The following is a 5951-nucleotide window of genomic DNA, read 5'->3' on the forward strand; positions in this document are numbered from 1 at the left end:
TTATTGAGGGCATAACATGTTCCCACCTTTCGCTGTATGGGGGTACATTCAGAATCTCTACTCAGGTGACTGAATCAGCTCTCATCCCAGAAGAGCACATGACACCATTGCTCGATGGTCCAGTCACTACACTCTTGGCACTATCGCAAACAGTGTGGCTGAACTGCAGGTGTCAACTGAACACAGTGTACTGGCCAATGGGCGAAGAGGCCACCCCCATTCACTCACTGTGCCACTGTGAAGCTTGAGACTAGGTACCTTAAAGTCTAGTTAAAAATGGTTGCAATTGCACCCACTATTTAATGTGCGTCCCATCTTGCCTATTGCACAATGTAGTGGTCATCTGCTGCTGTAGTTGACTATGGCTGATCACCTCCACTCCTTCAGACAGCAGTACCTGTGGTTTGCAAGGTTCCTTGCACATATGAAAGTATGCTGTCAGCAATACCAAACTCTTGGGCTACACTCGTCACACTTCTTCCTTCTTCCAGTTTCCCAATGATTCTTCCCCATTTGATATCAACCAAATGTTTTTCTTGGGGCATATTGTAATGAAAAACACCACCATAGTGCACTGTAACTGCCCATTGATTGATACACACTATCTTTTTCCTGTTCCTTCAACTGCCTCAGGTTGGCGCTATAGTCATGCTGACATCATGGCATATGATTTCCAGCTTTCTGTGCACAACTGGAAGACCTCTGGAAACATGCTCTCGCACTATCGTTCGTTTCCACCAAATAGTAAATATGTTATGGTACTATCACGTCCTTAAGTTTTTCAGAGCAGTGTATTTTGTATGGGCTTATTCGACTGACTTCTTCATGTTATTAATTAAGTCAGCAGTCACCTCTCAAACTTGTGCTCCATCACATCAGTAACCAATGGTGGCCTGTTACAATCAAGGTACTTTGGTTGGAAAAATTTTGAATACTTTTAAAAGAATGTTTAATGGAATTGTGGCAGTTTTAAATGAGTTTGGTATTGTGGGAAGCCTATTTCTCCCAACCGAGACCAACAAAAATTTGTAATTGATTTCACCAGATGCGGGTCCTGGAGCTCTTGAAACTGGGGAAAACTATTTTCTGTTACCGAAACATTATTCATTAATAAGACATTCTTGAAATGTACAAGGTATCTTAAGATCCATAGCATTTGACAGATAACTTACTGATTTGTGACATCATAGCAAGGTCATGCAACTGCCGTATTTTAGAAGGAAATTAGGCAGTCAGAGAAATTTTCTTTTCTTTTAATATGAATGTGTATTTATAAAACATATTTGTACTACTAGCAATAGGAACCAACATCAAAGCATTTTCTACGTCCCCTATTAAAGCACTATGACTGTTCACCGCTACTGCAATACCCACATTTGCATGAGAGCTGTACCCATCATAGTACGTGACTAACAATGTAGCAGCATAGTAAAGGTACCACTGTAAAAGACTTGGTTTATAGTTTTAGAGTTTTTATGGGCTGCCATAAACTGCAAACCACTGTCATAAACTCGCACAACGACGAATTTCAAAGCACATGTATCAAATTGAAAATAGCAGAAGAAAACAATAAGAAGAATGAAGGAGTTAAAGCTATCTAAAGTCATCTTCAGAGCTTTGGAGACAGCAAAGTGGTAAGTTCTACATCTACATGATTACTCTGCAATTCACACGTAAGTGCCTGGCAGAGGGTTCATCGAACCATTTTCATACTTCATCTCTACCATTCCACTCTCCAATGGCGCGTGGGAAAAAGGAACACCTATATCTTTCCGTTCTCTTATTTTATTATGATGAGCATTTCTCCCTATGTAGGTGGGTATCAACAAAATATTTTCGCATTCGGAAGAGAAAGTTGGCGACTGGTATTTTGTAAATAGATCTCGCCGCAAAGAAAACCGCCTTTGTTTCAGTGACTGCCACCCCGACTCGTATCATGTCAGAGACACTCTCACCCCTATTGCGCGATAACATGGAGCGAGCTGCCCTTCTTTGCACTCTCTCTATGTCCTCCGTCAATACTACCTGGTAAGGAGCCCATACCGTGCAGCAATTTCCAGCAGAGGACGGGCAAGTGTAATGTAGAACGAAATTTTCACTCTACAGCGGAGTGTGCGCTGATATGAAACTTCCTAGCAGATCAAAACTTGCCTTTCGCGGGCAAGTGCTCTACCGACTGAGCTACCCAAGCACGACTCACGCCCCGTCTTCACAGCTTTAATTCCGCCAGTACCTCGTCTCCTACCTTCCAAACTTCCTAGAGCACTTGCCCGCGAAAGGCAAAGGTCCCGAGTTCGAGTCTCGGCCCGGCACACAGTTTTGATCTGCCAGGAAGTTTCAGGTGTAATGTAGGCTGTCTCTTCAGTGGGTTTGTCGCATTTTCTAAGTGTTCTGTCAATAAAGCGCAGTCTTTGTTTCGCCTTCGCCACAATATTATGTATGTGGTTTTTCCAATTTAAGTTGCTCGTAATTGTAGTTCCTAGGTATTTAGTCGAATTGACAGCCCTTACATTTGTGTGATTTATCGTATACCCAAAATTTATCGGATTTCTTTTAGTACCCATGTGGATGACCTCGCACTTTCCTTTGTTTAGTGCCAATTGCCACTTTTCGTACCATACAGAAATCCTCTCTAGATCATTTTGTAACTAGAATTGATCGTCTGATGATTTTACTAGGCGGTAAATTACACCGTCATCTGCAAACGATCTAAGAAGACTGCTCAGATTACCATCTAGATCATTTATGTAAATCAGGAACAGCAGAGGGCCTATGACACTACCTTGCGGAACGCCAGATATCACTTCTACTCGATGATTTACCGCCTATCACTCCGAACTGTGACCCCTCTGAGAGGAAATCATGAATCCAGTCACACAACTGAGATGATACTCCATATGCATGCAATTTGATTAATAGTCGCTTGTGAGGAACGGCATCAAAAGCCTTCTGGAAATCTATGGAATCGATCTGAGATCCCTTGTCAACAGCACTCATTACTTCATGGGAATAAAGAGATAGCTGTGTTGCACAAGAACGATATTTTCTGAATCCGTGTTTGTTATGTATCTACATATAAACTGATGAGCCAAAACAGTATGACCACTGCACTGCCTCACCGAAGCAGGCTGGTGGCGGAAATATTAAGCTATGGGCGAACATTCACCTGGGCTGTCATCCGATATCTGGTGGTAATTGAAGGTATTGCGACAGCTGTCAACTATGTGAACATTATTGTGGATCACATGCATCCCTTCTAGCTCATTGTCTTCAGTTTTGATATACAAGGTACTTAACTGTGAACTGTAGTCGTGCACATTTAAATGTAGATACAAAGTCTTGTGGATCTTCCATGGCAGATATACATTATCTTCAAAAACTTTTATGAGGTGTTTGAGTCCTTCCTGTAGACAATTCTCATTAGCAATCATATGTGCCTCATGAACAAGTATACTGGGAAACAACTGGTCTACACAGGATGATGACAGCTATTTGCTTGCAGTTAAAGATCTCTAACCATCATCTTGTGGGAAGACACTGTATCCCAGAAAGCTGTCAGTTCTATAGCGAACCACAACATTGAAGGAAGAGAGGCATCTGCCCATTTTGAGCCTCATTGTAAATTTTATGTTCTCACAAATGGAGTTCAGATGGTCCATGAATTGATGAAGCTACTCCTTGCCAACGAGCCACTCTCTATGGAGATTCACTATTTTACCCCAGATTCATATGAGAAATTTCAAAGCATGCATGTTCCCCTACCTTAAAAATAATAATTAACTACAGGAATGCTTGCTGTTCCTGGAATAGGAGTATACGGCTGGCTGTGTTGCAGTAGATCAATTGTGTAAATGGTACAGGCACCACGCAGCAGCATTCAGTATTCTGTGTATACATGTGTATAGTCTTGTTTTCTACTGTATGAAGCTGCAGAACCACCCACGCACAAAATGAAAATGAAGAGATACAAAAAGACCGTACAGTACCTTTCTGGTTCACTGGCACTGCTTGCAAACACCAATTCTTGTGTGAGCACCTGAAACAGTGGTTAACAGCATGTAATAATAATAGTAATAATAATAATAATAATAATAATAATAATAATAATATGAAGAAGAAGAAGAAGGAGAAGAACTGATCTAGCACTACTGTAAGGTGCTGAAACTTGGACCATTTGCAAAGCTATTGAGAACAGTGTTCCTACAGCTGAAAGAAGATTTCTACTGAATATCAAAGGATGTCGTCTCTTACTTTATTCCTACATAACAACATATGGAAATAACTAAATGCAAAGCCAGTGGCATGAGATGTCTCATTTGATTAGTCAGAATGGCTTCATTGTGTAAAATGGTGGTTGAAAGAAGATTGGTAATGTGAAAATATACAAGTCGTGTGGGAAAAGCCATGTACATTGACTTTGAAAGTGTGGAGTGACTCATAAAAAATGAACATGCTTCAGGCTTGATCGTGAATAGATGATAATCATTAATCATAATAAAATTACAGTTCGAACTGAAAAAAGGAACACTTTTTCACAGGCACCTTCTGATGGGTTTGATGCACCCTGTTGCAGTTTCCTCTTCTCTGTCAACCTCTTCATCTCAGAACAGCACCTACGCCCAACCTCCACAACTGTTGCTCTGTATGCCTCCCTCTGGTATCATGGAAGTTATTCCTTGCTGTCTTAATGTATATGCTGCAATTCTATCACTTCCTACAGTAATCGTTTTTCATTCATTCCTGTCCTCAACAATCCTGCAGAGAATTTCGCCATTTCTTATCAGTCCACAAAATTTTCAGCAGCCTTATATACACCACATTTCAGGCACTTTGTTTTGTGTCATCTCTTCTTTTCTGATTTTTTAGTCCATGATTCAATAAATACAGTGATGTACTCAAGATACACAATCTGTAAAATTTCTTCCTGAAATTAAGCCAGTTGACACTAGTAGGATTCTTTTGGTGAGTAATACCCTCTTTTTCTGTGCTAGACTGCTTGTTACATCTTTCTTGATTCCTTAAGCATGTGTTACTTTGCTTCCTAAGTAGCAGGATTCAGTCACACTGTCTACCAGGCAGTCATCAGTTTTGGTACCAAGTGCATCACTAATCTCATTTCTGTCACTCCTCAATATTCAAATAACTGTAACTGATGCCCGAACAACAGGGTTTTACATGCACTGACAACAGAAAATAGTGCATTGAGAAATGCTTGCTACTAGCCGAAATCTGGATTTGCGTAATAAAATCTAAAAAAGGATGACTGATTGCTGCACTCTATTATTTATAAGTCACATAACAGTTGCTGAGTGCTCCTAGTTTCCGAATGGAAGCTAACCTGATCCTCAGTATTTTTTTTTCTTCTTCTATGGTTTGCCTTCAGTCCATATCCTGTACTCAGTATACTCTACATCCCAGTTGACAGGTCCTGTTATTCCTCCTCACTTCCACTGAGGACAGCACTGTCCTCAATAAATCCCATCATTAATAGCCTTTCAGTCTAGATTTTGATCCCACCTCTGAATCTTCCACATTCTTCAATGCTGCTTTGATATACAGGCTTGAAATGTTAAACGGTTGAATTAGCACACTTTAATACTTAAGTAGGTTTCTGTCATTGTATAAAGTGTGGTGTAACTCGGTTAATTTTACAGCTCCTTCTTTAAAAATATTCCTTGTGATTCTTTTCTTTACAATGTCAGGCAATTTTTGATATAGCAACTAAGAAATGATTTATGCACAGTAGACAAATTAACCTTAATGCATAAATTACAATTTTATATCATTATGTAACACAGTCTTGAAACAATAAAATCTGTTAAAACATTGCCTCTCCCACGGCTACCACCACTGGTGCTTCTATAAAGTTACAAAAATGAAATTCATTCAAATATATGATTTGCTAGGTTGTTACAAATTACAGTTATAGTTTTACAATTGTGGATAGTTGA

This window comes from Schistocerca piceifrons, chromosome X (assembly GCF_021461385.2).
Source record: "Schistocerca piceifrons isolate TAMUIC-IGC-003096 chromosome X, iqSchPice1.1, whole genome shotgun sequence".
Taxonomy (NCBI): domain Eukaryota; kingdom Metazoa; phylum Arthropoda; class Insecta; order Orthoptera; family Acrididae; genus Schistocerca; species Schistocerca piceifrons.